This window comes from Muntiacus reevesi, chromosome 17 (assembly GCF_963930625.1).
Source record: "Muntiacus reevesi chromosome 17, mMunRee1.1, whole genome shotgun sequence".
NCBI classification, from domain to species: domain Eukaryota; kingdom Metazoa; phylum Chordata; class Mammalia; order Artiodactyla; family Cervidae; genus Muntiacus; species Muntiacus reevesi.
In genome coordinates this window covers 20,818,547-20,834,165 of record NC_089265.1, presented here as the reverse complement: position 1 = coordinate 20,834,165, position 15,619 = coordinate 20,818,547, and positions in this window count along the sequence as shown.

Genomic DNA, 15,619 nt, shown 5'->3' with positions numbered 1-15,619 from the left:
GTGCTGCAGTCCATGGGGTCACAAAGAGTTGGACACAACTGAGGAACGGAATTGAACTGAAAAAAAAATGGTTTAAAAAATATTGGTCAAAAGTAACAAAAAAATGTAATTTATGTTATCCGTTTTTTCAACCACTAGATCACACTTTCTGAAGACAATCCCAATTTTTAATTTGATTTTCAAAGAAATAAAATTGAGGGGAGTTCAAGAATCACCACTTTGGTTTGGTGTTCTCATGTCCTCAGTCAGTTTCTTGCCGTGAATATCTAACATGTACTTTTGAAGTCATGTGGAAGAAGTTTTTAAAGTGGAAAAAACCCAGGCCCTGGAGTAAATCAGACAGTGGAAGTATGACCAAGGGAAAGTGAGTCTAATTCTCAACTCTTCTAAAATATAATAATGGATAACATTACTGGATAACAATATCTAACAGGGTTGTTGTAAGCTCAAAGTAATTAATGTACAAAGGACCTATGTAAAAAATATGGACTTAACAGGAGCAATTATTACTGTCAGAATTTTCAGTAAATAAAAACAAAACCTCAGTGAACACAGTCACAATTTTGGAGACACACAGTTTTGAGATTATCCCAAGTTGATAAAAAGATATTCTACTCTATCATAAAATAAGGCCTGTCTTCCAAGGACAAATTAGTTACCTCACTTTTATGACCCATGCGGGGCATCATATGTTTCACATACATGACATGTCTGTATTTCATTTGCTAGTTCATGATTCCAAACACAAAAGAATAGTGGCCACTAATCATTTGCTCAAGCCCTTGGATTTAATTATCTCAAAATCAGTATCATAACACACTAAGCTAGTGATTCTACAATAATCAAGAGGAAGTTTCTTTAAAAACTCTATCCTCTCCTAATCAAATGAAGAGTGTGGTGAACATGGATGATTTTATCTTGATCAACATGCCTTCCGTGTCTTTCTACAAACAGACTCCACCTGCTTCACTGATGGGAGGGCTGGACACTTAGAACCTGGTGAGTTGGACTCATTCCCCAGAATTCTTCTAAAATTTTAAAAATCAGGGTGAGTTGTATTTAATATATATTTAATATGAAATCGAGAGACAGGGCTCACATTCACTGTGTAGGCCATTATGATTCTCCAAGTATGGTCTCTGGACCAGCAGAATCATCCAGAAACTTACAAAAAAAAAAAAAAGCACACTCTTGGGCCTCACTTGAAACTGACTGAATCAGAAATCCTGGAGACGGAGTTCAGGAATCTGTTTTAACAAGCCTTCCAGATGACGCTGATGCACTCTTAGCCTTGAAAAACACTGGTGTGAGTAAACCCTGATTCACAAGTCTTTGTCATATGAAATTATTCTAAAGGAAGAAAATAACGGAACCCGTGGTATATCGAAATATATGGGACTATACCATAATAGTTTTGAACTACTTGCTGTATGCTTGTAATATTAAACTAGGATGGAAAATGTCTTCAATTATCTTAGTTTCTGATTTTAAGGACCTTGGCTTTAAATTTCAAATGAAATTTATTAGCTGTGTCCAAAACGTCTATCATTCAGTCCTGCCTTGATAACTGAATGTTACAGACTTAGATTTTGCCTATATTTATAACAGTTGTGCACAGTCCAGCAAATACACACACACACACACACACACATATAACTTACTATATAGCCTAGATAGTAAACTCAAATTCAAACTCTCCTGTGTCCCTCTGTACTGTAACTTTTAATTAGGAAGTCATAAAACATCTATTAATATTTTTAAATAACAATGCTATGCAATAGATGTGTCAAGAAATGTTGTGACCTGTCAATGTGCTTCTTCCTGAGGCCTCAGACTCAAATGTTCAAACATTAGAACAATAATTGAAGCATGGGATATGTAAGAATATAGGGGGTGGGAAGGACTATGGCAAACTGCAGCATGCCTGTATGCCTTGAATTCAGAGACATAAATTTTAAAAATTAGGAAAACACCACAGGCTAAATGAAACACGTCAATTATTGGATTCAAATTTTAAGAACTTTGGTCTATTCCTACCATATTCTTACATTGCACACTTGTGGGTTTAGGGGTAAAATGAGCCCTGCCCAATAAAGAAGCAGCAAGGGACAACTCTGTGGAAAATAGGTATATTTCCTAACTTCCTCTTACCTAGGGCAACCCTGGGAAGCAGGCTCAGGGTCTACAGGAAATCTTAAAAAAAAAAAAAAAAAAACTTTTATTGAGATATAATTCACATACCATATGTTATAGGCTGAGTTGTATTCCCTCAAAATACATATGTTGAGTCCTAACCTCCAGTATCTCCGAATGCAACCATATCCAGAGATAGGGTCTTTATTGAGGTAATTAAGTTAAAATGAAGTCATTACAGTGGGTCCGACCCCAATGCCTAGTGTCCTTCTAAGAAGGGGAAGTACGGACACAGACATAAACAGAGAGAACATAAGAAGACACCACAGAAGAAGACAGTGATCTACAAGTCAAAGGGAGAGGAATGGAACAGATCTTTCCCTCATGGTCATCAGAAAAAACCAATCCTACTAATACCTGTGTCTTGAAGCTCTAGACTTCAGAACCATTAGAAGATAAATTTGTTTAATCCACTCAGTCTATGGTACTTTATTATGGTAGCCCTAGCAAATTGCCACATCATACAGTTTACTCATTTAGATGGACTGTAGCATATTCACAAATATGTGCAACCATCACCACAGATATTTAAAATGTTTTCATTTTACCTCATAAAGAAGTCCTGTATCCTTTAGCTATCAACACCCTATCACTCTACCCCTTTAAAGTACTGATCTACTTTCCACCTCTCTAGATCTGCCTATTCTGAACATTTCATATAAATGGAATCATATACATGTACAGTATATAATCATGTACAATGCTTTGTGACTGGCTTCTTTCATTATGTGGATATACCACATTTGTTTGTCCATGAATTAGTTGGTAAATATCTGAGTTGTTTCCACCTTTGGGATATTATGAATAATGCAACTCTCAACATTTGTGTAGAAAAGAATTTTGTAAGGGGAAAAACCTTGTGTTTGAGGGGAGCTGAAACCTGTTCTAAATGGGCAAAAAAACTCCTCACTATTTCCTTGAGTTGGTTTCTGGCAAATTTCCACCTTTCATATTTTCTCTCAGGCCTACCCATCATTTTTATTTTAAACAAGCTATCATCATCCATTCTCACAGACTGATTCACAGTTGATTTGTTCAACAACTACATGACATCGACTTTACTGAAGAATATATGAGGACCCTCAGGGGAAAATAAAAGTGTCATTGTAAATGGAGCATAGGGTCCATTAGAAGCTCAGTCTGGGAAAAGATGTGTGGGTGAGTGAGTGGGTGGGTGTGGAGCTGTATTTGTGTTCAGAAGCATTAAAGGTCTCCCCAGGTGTGGAAGGGCTGGCCAAATCACGTTAGCTTGAAATGCAGTCTTGAAGTTCTGCCAGAAAAGGAGAGGCTTCTGAGTTAGATGAGGTGCACCTGGCCCATTAGCTCATCAGGCTGTTCTTCAGGGCTCACATAAAGATGTAATTTATTCAAATCCTATTTACCATGAGTTGTAACATGAGCCAATAAACAGTGGGAAAGTCACAGGATCTTGATTGTTGCTAAATTATATCATGGAGAGCCTGAAAGAAGAAATTTATGTGTACACTGATGGAGTAGGCCACCAATTCCCTGTTTTGACTAAAGTTCTCCTTTTTTGGCCTGGGGATGCAGTTTTTTTAAATAAGGACATTCTCATAGTAACCATATACAGGTGGAGTACACACACTCTGTCCCCATGTCAGGCTTATAAGAATAATGATCTCACAATATTGGCTCAGCAACTATGCAATAAGCAGAGCACTTACTTTGTGTCAGACATCAAGTTACATATGCCAGAGGTGCTGTTGTGAAATAAGAGGAGCACAGTCCTTGCCTCACCCTGTCCCAGAGGAGGTTATTCACTGATTTGTGGACTAGTGAATTGTTCCTGACACATCTACTGAATATTTTGGTCCTGTAGAATCTGGTTAGACAAGTAATATCTCTCTTACACTTTTCAATATTCTTAGATTCTGAACTATCAGTCTAACAACGAAGCACCTATATTTGCCAGACACTACGCTAGGCAGAGCAAGTTCAAGAATAACTGCAACAAAAGGTCCTTGCTGTCAAAGAACTAACAATCTAGGAACTGCTTGCGTGTATGCGTGCTAAGTCGCTTCATTTGTGTCTGACTCGTTGAGACCTTATGGACTGTAGCCCGCCAGGCTACTCTGTCCATGGGATTCTCCACACAAGAATACTGGAGTTAGGCTGCCATGCCCTCCTCCAGGGGATGTTCCCAACCCAGGAATCGATCCACATCTCCCACATCTCCTGCACTGCAGGCAGATTCCTTACGACTAGCGCCACTTGGGAAGCCCACGATGTGTTTTATACTTGTGCAATACCATAAACCATAGGATCCACATATACCATACACATGATGGAAGACTCTGGAACAGGGGTATAAAAAAGTGGGAGCACAGAAGTCTTCATTCTTTCAAAGAATATGGTTGGTGGTTGTACACTGGGAAAGGACTTGGGAGTATTCACGAGAAAGTGAGGTTTGAGCCAGCTCTTACAGGTTGAAAGCATTTGCTCAGAGAGTGAAGGAAGTCAAAGGAATTCTACTTGGAGGGAATAGCCTGAAGATTGGCCCAAAGGCATGAAAGCAGTGTTTGGAGGAACGGCAGGTAGGCAGACATTCTGTCTCTTCTTTTCTCTGTCACCTCCTGAAGACCAAAGGCTTGGATCCAGAGATTGCTCCAGTTAAACACTTCAGTGGAAACTTAAGATCAGTCTGTCATTTCTCATTTGAACACCTGGAAAAGTTGAGCATCAAAGTATGCTCAATTTTCTGGGGCTTACCACACATTCAATGTCAGTTTCTATAAAAGCAGAGGACAAGTTTAAAGGGCAAATAACATTGCTTGATAGGATCTTGCCATGTCAGCATTAAGTAGAGTCTAAGTTTTAGTATAGTTTGTCCTTTATCAAAGTTGACACCAGGTAGTCCTCCAATTTTCTGTGATGACTTTAACTTGGAAATAACTGTTTTTCTCATGAATCTATGTAAACTGGATTACTACAGGTCACGGGCAAACTGTTCAAACCTAATAGAAGCATCACAGAATAGTGATCAGTTCTGAAATCAGATTGCCCTGTTCTAAATCCTAACTCTTCTAGCTACCATTTTTACTCTTTCTGAACCACACAAACTCAATTGACTTCAATTATTTTATCTGTAAAATGTGGCTACCATTGTACTTACCTTAGGGGCTACTATGAGGATGAAATAAAACTGTGTGTGTATTCAATCTGACTCCTGTATGACACTGGAATATGTGACCTGCTATTGCAGAGAAGTGGTGAAGATCCTGAGTGTCCTCTTGTTCTCATCTGAATCTGAATCCTGCCGCTGTAACATCTTTAGCAATTTACTTAGTTTCTAAGTTTTGGTTCCTCGCTTGTAAACAGGACAGGAACATAGAATTATTGTGAAGATAAATTAGAGAACTATATCTCAAACTGGAAAAACTCTATTGAGGAAAGAAGTATATGTAAAGTGATAACCACAACATCTGGCACATAGTAGGTACTCAAAAATAACATCTTTTTTTATTATTAATATTATTTAAATCATCAGCCAGTCACTTCAGTTTAGTGGCTCAGTTGTGTCTGACTCTTTGCGACCCCATGAACTGCAGCACACCAGGCTTCCCTGTCCATCACCAACTCCCACAGCCTACTCAAACTCATGTCCATAGAGTTGGTGATGCCATTCAACCATCTGATCCTCTGTGTCCCCTTCTCCTGCCTTCAATCTTTCCCAGCATTAGGATCTTTACCAACTAGTCAGTTCTTTGTATCAGGTGGCCAAAGGATTGCAGTTTCAGCTTCAACATCAGTCCTTCCAATGAATATTCAGGACTGATCTCCTTTAGGATGGACTGGTTGGATCTCCTTGCAGTCCAAGGGACTCTCAAGAGTCTTCTCCAACACCACAGTTCAAAAGCATCAATTCTTCGGTGCTCAGCTTTCTTTATAGTCCAACTCTCACATCCATACATGACTACTGGAAAAACCATAGCCTTGACTAGATGGACCTTTGTTGGCAAAGTAATGTCTCTGCTTTTAAATATGCTACCTAGGTTGGTCATAACTTTTCTTCCAAGGAGTAAGTGTCTTTTAATTTCATGGCTGCAGTCACCATCAACAGTGATTTTGGAGCCCCCAAAAATAAAGTCTGCCACTGTTTCCACTGTTTCTCCATCTATTTGCCATGAAGTGATGGGACCGGATGCCATGATCTTTGTTTTCTGAATGTTGAGATTTAAGCCAATGTTTTCACTCTCCTCTTTCACTTTCATTAAGAGTCTCTTTAGTTCTTTCTGCCATAAGGGTGGTGTCATCTGCATATCTGAGGTTATTGATATTTCTCCTGGCAATCTTGATTTCAGCTTGTGTTTCATCTAGCCTGGCATTTCACATGATGTTCTCTGCATATAAGTTAAATAAGCAGAGTGACAATATACAGCCTTGATGTACTCCTTTCCCAATTTGGAACCAGTCTGTTGTTCCATGTCCGGTTCTAACTGCTCCCTCTTGAACTGCACACAGATTTCTCAGGAGACAGGTAAGGTGATCTGGTATTCCCATCTCTTTAAGAATTTCCCACAGTTTGTTGTGATCCACACAGTCAAAGGTTTTGGCATAGCCAATAAAGCAGAAGTAGATGTTTTTCTCGAATTCTCTTGTTTTTTCGATGATCCAACGAATGGTGGCAATTTGATCTCTGGTTCCTCTGACTTTTCTAAATCCAGGTAGAACATCTGGAAGTTCATGGTTCATGTACTGTTGAAGCCTGGCTAGGAGAATTTTGAGCATTACTTTGCTAGCATGTGAGATGAGTGCAATTGGGCATATATAAATCATACTAAATAAATACTAAAGAAAAGAGATGAGTATATAAATCATACTAAAGAAAAGTTTATTCATATTTTCTAAACTTTTAAAAATTAATTTTGGGAGTGAAATAAATTTGAATACATTCTGGATATTTAATAAAAGCCTGAGGTTGGCCCTTTTGTACAGGGCAGATACTTTGATGACTATCCCTTTATTTGTATTAGAAATTTCCTGGGGACTTTCTGCTCCCCAGTAACACTTCCTCATCTCTATTTTGATACTTAGCCATTACAGCTTTAATATCTATTGATACATATGTTTGTTTGAGGGAAGCGTTGGGCTTGGTTTACCTGGGACTGTAAGGAATGTGAAAGGTTTATTGGGAATAAAACAGAAGGAAAGTAACCAGAATAGGCAGGGCTAACCTTCAGACTCACTGCAAATTGACAAGGTCTCTGCCAGGCCAAAGGAGAGCCCAGAGCAAGATTTGCTCATTAGTGTCGTCATGAGCTTGGGCATAAGGGTTGAGCCCTCCTATCCTGCCTTGACCAATTACTGGTCAGAGTCATCCTGAGAAGCACATAACCCTAGCTTGGCTTACTTGAATTCCAGAGCACTTCAAAATGTGTATGTCCTCAGCTTGATAGCTGATATGGATTGTGAAGGAGTTAGATGGAGGCCTTCAGCTAGTGGAATTTCTCATAGCTAGGCAGCAAGTCCCTTCTTGGAGGAGCATCTGAAGAGCACATGTATGTTTCTGCCACAGGAAGATTTCAGGAGATAGAATGCTGAAAATGGACCCTGTCTGAGACTGTTCAGATTGCTCTAACAGTATACCACAGACTGGGTGGCACCTCAACAACAAATTCATTTCTCACAATTCAAGAGGCAGGGAAGTCCAAGATCAAGGCACTGGCAAATTCAGTGTCTGGTAAGAACCAGCTTCCTGTTTCACAGGTAGTCATCTTCTTGTAGTGTTCTCACATAGCAGAAGGGGCAAGGGAGTTCTCTAGCTTATTTTATAAAGGCACTAGTGCTATTTATCAGGGCTCCACTTTCATGACCTAATCACCTCACAAAAGCCCCCCTTCAAATATTATCACACTGGGGATTAGATTTCAAAATATGAACTTTGGGGAGCACAAATATTCAGTGTATAGCAGACCCAGTTTATGTACCTCCTCACATTTTCTTAGCCCCTACCTGTTCCTGGACTTTAGCCACTTTTCCAAGAAAGAGCCTCCACCACCCCCAAAATCCCCTCATCTCCTATACCAGTAGCTTTGACCTCCCCCAGTATGCAGGCCAGTTTCACATTTGGCCTCTGCTGCATCCACCATGGTAGGAATGGCAGCAGCTCTGATGCTCACCTCAGTCAATTAGACCCATGGAGGCTCTGGTTGCCTAACTTCTGAACTCAGATGAGGGCCCACCCCAAGAAGACATGGATCTGGCCAAGTAACCCAACCTGCTCGAAGTACAAGAAAATTAATGCCCCAAAGGCTGAATTCTAAACAATGAGAAACAGAAGATTAAAAGGATGAAGCAAAGAAATCTCTCGTCCTTCTTCCCCTTCAGTGGACTGTCCCACAATGCAGAGGTTCCACATACCCTATCTGCATTAACTCCCACAAGACTGGGTGCCCATCTGTCTTTTCTTGTGACACTCTGGCCAGCACAGAAACACACTAACTTGCATTTACTTTCCTTCTATCCCTACGTCATTTCCCTTTTGTTCTTCTCTCTTGCTACTCTGGAATCACAATTCCAAATACAGTTTCAGCTTCAACCTCTTTTCCCGGACCTGAGCTGAAAAACTAGCTTATTATTCTGTACTAGGTGCCCAGCACTCTTCTAAGAGCTTTAAATATATTCTCACTGGATGCTCTAAACAATTCAACGACATCAGTATCCTTAGTACTGTCATTTCTGTTTTACAGGTAAGAAACTGGGGCACAGAAATATTAAGGATCTTTCACAAAGTTCTATAGCTAGTAATGACAGATCTAGGATTTGAAGCACAGATGGTTTGCCTCTAGAGACAAGGCCCTATGCTGTAGCTACAGTTGCATTGGTTCTCAAGTCTGTTTTTATGGTTAAATGTATAGATAGTGCCAATTCCACTGGCCAAAAAGGCTGCCACATATCATCCAAGGGAGTACTGCTGAGTCAGACATAATATGAGAAATATTTATCTAATTATAAAACTTGAATCAAGTAAAGGAAGATCATTCAGAGGCCTTGGAGGAATACTTGGGAGGTCTGGGTTCCCTCTGGCTTCCTTAGTTTAGTTAGCTATTTCAATTTGGATAAATCACATAACCACTTTGTACCCATTTGCTAGCTATAACATGAATGTATAATCCCTAAACTGTCTGCTTCACATGACTTTTATAAGAACTGAGTAAGTCATATTCATAAAAATGTTTCTAAATACTGAATTATTACTACTACCTCAATAAGAATAATTCTACTAACAAAAGGCTTACTAAATATTATGAAAATTTATATCAGTTTTTTATATCTCCAAAAAAGGGCTGATGTGGACTTTTGAAGACACTTGAATATAACAAGTAATACAAATTTGAAATAATCAATAAAAATAAGGCAAAGGAAAATGTTGCCAAGCAAATAGATCTAGGAACAAGACCTCTAGCATAAATGCTATTTATCTTTGCTAGTACTGCTGCTGCTGCTAAGTCGCTTCAGTTGTATCTGACTCTGTGCTACCCCATAGACGGCAGCCTACCAGGCTCCGCCATCCCTGGGATTCTCCAGGCAAGAACACTGGAATGGGTTGCCATTTCCTCCTCCAATGCGTGAAAGTGAAAAGTGAAAGTGAAGTCGCTCAGTCGTGTCTGACTCTTAGTGACTCCATGGACTGCAGCCTACCAGGCTCCTCTATCCATGGGATTTTCCAGGCAAGAGTACTGGAGTGGGGTGCCATTGCCTTCTCCACTTTGCTAGTAGAGGAATACACATTTTATTTTACACTTTCTGGAGCTAACATAAGAAAGGAAATATCATCAGTTACTAGATTCCTAGCATCAACAACTTGAAAACCAACCAGTTGCCTAAATAATCCTGACACTGATAGCAGTGAGAGATTTCTCAATTAGTCTCCACACAGAGGACATTACAGAAGTAATGAGTAGTATCCTCCACAATATTCTAGCAATGCATACATTTTTCGCTCAGAGTAGACTAATGACAACACACCAGAACATAATTGTAGAAAGTAATTCTGGGAAGAACCCACACTGAAGTACTCTCTGGAATTCTGGCTTAATCCTGGGCTAGCTTTTATAACTCCTAGATAAGTAAACAGAACATAATATGGATGATAATAATAACAAAATATTAACAGCTAAGTCGTTCTATTCAACAGATAGTTCTCCATGCAACTACTCCATGAGCCAAATGCTAAAGAGAAAACAGTGAACCAAAGAGATAAAAATCAATGCTGCCACTGAGTTTCATTCTAGGTAAAAAAGACAGAAAATAAATAGATCAGTTAAATATATTGTTATGTCTGGTATGGAGAAAGATAAAACTGAGAAGTGGGACATTAAAACAATACAAGAATTAAACACTATTGAAATAGCAGTGCAGAAATTCTCAGACAAAGAATATCCCAGAATGTGTGCATAAACTTGAACTCTTTAGAGCCTATAACATTAGGAGGCTCTAATATCCTTTGCTTTTCTTTGTGAGTGGCCAAAGGAAAACTTGTATCAAAGTTGAATAGGCAGGTAAAATATTATTGAAGACTATTATAATAGGAGAGAGAAACCAGAACTCAGTCTGAACTCAACTGAAAAAAAGGTGGAAGGGTCTTTAAGGGATGAAATGATTAGCGGGAAAGCCCTAGAAAATGCTCAGGCATTGGGGAGTGACTGATCAATGGGATACTATATAGAGCACACTGAGTGTGCAAGTGCTTTTCTCTGTGATCAAACCATCTGTGTTTGCTAATTAAGTGCCCATAGGCTCCTACCTTTCCTCAGAGCCTGGGAGATGATAGGTGTTAGCTTCCACGATAATTACATTTCAAAGTGATGACTCTGAGGTCCCTGAGAAAGACATTCCTGGGTTGTAAAACCGGAAAAAGGATTTTAAAAAGAATGGCAACTCAAAGGAGCAGAGAAATAAGGTACAGTTATATGTTTTCTTATGTAACTGCTCTAGAAAAAGGGAAGTCAGAGCCTCGAGTGAGGAAGAAGACTGTCCAATATTTAGTGATGATAAGGGAAACATAGCCATCTTGGTGCACACGTATATACCCACACACACTTGCACATAATTTATCTTCAATATATAGGCTATGTTATTGGTGTTCATAACACTTCTTTATTACATTAATATCATATTTACTTGATAGAATCTGTACAGTAAGCATTGTTAAAGTGTATTTTATAATTATGTGAAAGTTGCTTTATACCACAGTGATACAACAGACAGCAAAAAAAAAAATATTATTTGTACATAATCCATCATTGCTAATAGAATATAGACAAGCCAACAAGGGTAGGATATAGGTGTTCAACAAATGTTTGTTTGCTGATTGATTATTAAACTATGATTTCATGAATATCTCTTACTAAAGTATCAGAAAATGTCTGCTACCTGTTTTTTTACGTTCTAAGAGTATTTGGGAAATACTTCTGGTTATTCCTAAGAACTATTTGCATCACCATGGAATATCACATATAAGGCTAAGAATGACTTTTAAAGATTAATACCCCAGAATCTCTGCAGCTAAGGAGGAAATTCAATAATGTTTACATGAGGAATATCTGAACATCCATCTTTCCAGCAAGTGGAAGGCTCATTTTCAATTCAAACTCAGTCTGAAAGATATTCTTCATTCTCAAGGGAGCAAAATTGAATAGTTCTCTTAAGGAGAATGTGGAGGGAGAAGACTGGATGAGAGAGAGCAGGCAGAAACTGTACAACAGTGGCAGAAAGCAACAGATCCAGACAAAGAGAAAGAGAAGTTGTTCCAGAGATAACCAGAGGCCACAGCGTGGGGAAATATCATTATCTTTGAATGTACTCTCGGTTGGTAAAGAATCTACCTGCAATGTGAGAGACCTGGGTTTGATCCCTGGGTTGGGAAGATCCCCTGGAGAAGGGAAAAGCTACCCACTCCAGTATCCTGGCCTGGAGAATTCCATGGACCGCATAGTCCATGGGGTCACAAAGAGTCGGACATGACTGAGTGACTCTCACTTCACTTGAATATACTTGATAAAGACCATAAATGAAAGAATTCAATGGCCAAGAATTTTTTTTGCATGAAATGAATGGACTTGGAGGGCATTATGTTAAGTGGAATAAGCCAGACAGAGAAAGACAAATTCTGTATGATGTCACTTATATGTAGAATCTAAAAAAACAAAACAAACGAGTGAATATAACAAAAAAGAAACAAGGCTAGTGGTTTACAAATACAGAGAATAAACTGGATATCTGTGTAGAGGTGGAAGGGGCCATAGAGATAGGGGATTAAAAGATACAAACTCTTAAGTATAAAATGAAAAAGCAACACAGGGAATACAGCCAATATTTTATAATAAGTTTAAAGAGAGTATAACCTTTAAAAATTATAGATTGCTAAGTTGTATACTTGCAACTTATGATGTACATCAACTATACTTCAATTAAAATTTTTAAATTAAAAATAGAATTTTTTATTACTACTAAAAGACAGAGAAGCAGTCACCTTAATGAAGTTCAGTTGGGGGTATCAAGGCCATACAAATAAGAAAGAGGTATCTAAATGACAAAGGAAAAGAAATCCAAATAAGACCAAAATAGAGGCAGTTAGCCAACACACACTTGGCTTATCCCTAGAAAGGAAGGATTTGAAGATTTTGGCAGAAACCTACAAATTTTATTTAGAACTTATAAGTAATTATGCTTAGGGTAATGTACTATAAACTCTACCTAGTCTAAATTATTTTAACTAATCCTTCATATTTCTCATAAAGTCTAGAGACAAAAGACCCCACTGGATATACTGAAGATGGGAAATCAGGTCAGGGGAATCCCAACTGACCACAGCAGTTAAGATTCTGGTGCTCAGCAGGGCAGGAAGATAAACAGAGCCCAGAGCCCTCCTATGTGTGTGGTAAGTCACTTCAGTCATGTCAGACTCTCTGCAACCCTGTGGACTGTAGTCCGCCAGGCTCCTCTGTCCATGGGGATTCTCCAGGCAAGAATACTGGAGTGGGTTGCCATGCCCTCCTCCAGGGCATCTTTCTAACCCAGGGATAGAACCCCTGTCTCTTACATCTCCTGCATTGGCTGCTGGGTTCTTTACCACTAGCACCACCTGGGGGCCCAGTAGGATAGGGAAGATAAACCGAGCCTTCTTAGCAGGCCTGATTCCTATCTGGGGCTATTCCCAATACAGGTTCGAATAAGGAGGCCTAACAGCAAGCTATTTCCCTCATACTTTAAGTAATGCTTTTAAGGCATTTTCTCACAAGAAGAACAGAAGTAGTGTTTAAGGATCCTTGGCAACATTCTGCAGAGAGAATTTTCAGAGCTTCCATTGGAGATCAACAATTTATTTTCTAAACAAAGGTCAAGATTAATTTAGCTAAATCTCTATTACAAAGGGATTCAGTTAAGATTGGAGTTCACCTCTTCCTTCCTAAATCTCATAAGACATAAAATCTGTCTGGGGCCCTGGAAAGCAAGGTACCTGATGCACAAATGTTATTTATGCTATTGTCCTCTAGTACTTTGTGAAAATGAATCCATAGGAAGCATTAAAACTTCCTCTGTTAGGGTTTATTTTTTTCTCTCTTTGCATTTTATTTACTTGAACCCAGGATCAACAAACGTTTGAGATGATTAGGTCCAAAAGAGAAGAGAAAATGGTGGTGTGGATTTAAATTTCATCTTGTGTATCTGGCTTGATTAATCATTTCATCAGGAACAGTATGTATATTCAAAAATGCATCAAGTGGATGTAAGTAATCTCTATTTTCTAGGCATTTTAATAAAGTTACTAAATGGATGGCATCAGATATTGTTTTTGCCTGCAAAGGGATTTTCTTTAAAAGAAAATGATCCATGCAAAGTGGCACTAGGATTGTTCAACGTGGGTCCATCTGCAGCTCATTTATGTTTTTATGTAGCCCTGCCAATGCTTTTTACTTCCAATAGTCCAAGGAGTCACTGGCATCTTGTCAATTACAATAGCCAACTTCTCTACCTGTGTATATACAGGGAATTAGCAGCCATGAGAATTTAGGAGCTGTAACATGACATTGAGTCAGGAAAAACACAGCAGCAGCTCCAGAAAGCAAATAATCTCTCAGAAGACAGCAGGGGTATCAGGTTCCTCTGCCTTGATTTTGATTTATACCACCTCACTTTTTTCCTTTTGAAAATCTGGATAATATGCAAACCTCGATATACCAGGTTTTTTAAGCCTTTTCAAGAAAACATTACACATGTGAGATTATCAGGAAGACAGTGCTGCTGCTATTTCCAGAAAAAAATCAAACCACAGTGCTTATGAGAAGACCCTGGAGGACTCAGAGCTTGTAAATGAAACCACGCTGTTTCCTTTAGTTTGAATTTTTCCCTACATGAGGAAAACTCTAAGATATACAAAAAGAGTTCTTTATGGCTGGACACTCCTATATTGCTAATGGCTTCTGACAGTGTGTTACAGCTTATTTAATCCAATTGAATTTGATTATTCATGTCAGTAACAAGATAAACTGGTTGACAGAGGAAATTTTCTTCAGCCACTGGTTCATATCAAATCTGCAGATTCAGTTGTCTAGAAAAGAAGAGATAGGGGGAGGAGATGGCCAGAAAGATAATTCTAATCCAGGCTCTTCCTGAAATTTGACTTTGATTATGAAGAAGGTATTGATTATGGGGACAATTGATACTTTCTCTGAAAAGCAGAGTAAAAACGTCCCAGTGGAGTACACACCATTCATCAAAATATGGTCCCATATCAACCATGTCCAGTTCCTTTACACACACACACACACACACACACACACACACACACACACACTGCTGAGGCGATACAAATCCTTCCTACTTCCTAAAGAGAATAAATCCCCTCTTTCTTGTTTCCATGCCTTTGCACGTTGTATCCTTTGCTCAGGATATCCTTCTCTGAATCGACAAACTTCTATCCTTCACACAAAAGCAAAACAAGTTCCTTGTCAATAAAACCATCCAGGAAATCCTCAGTGTCCCAGAGCAATTTGTATATCCTCTTAGTTCAAGGTCCTTCAGGCTTCTTTGCACATAGGCACCCCTAGGATCTGGCATGCTCTTGTTAGCAATGGAAGTTCAGTAGGATGTTATATGAGAAGGGAGTGAGGGGTGAGGGACAGTGCCTCTCATTTCCAGGATATGAACTGACCCACTCTCACCCCATCAAAAAATCTGGCTTATCCTTCCGCAATCCCCAGTTCCAGTCTATCATTGTCTCAGTTATTCCTCTTGTCATAACATCTTATGAATCTTTGTTTATACTTCTGTCTCTAATACTAGATGTTACCGTCTTTCCAGTCATCATGCCACATCTCCTCAATACAATCCCTCATACATAGTAGATGCTCTACAAGTGTTTGTTCAAGAAAGAAGTAAGTGGATGAATATGTGTTGAAGT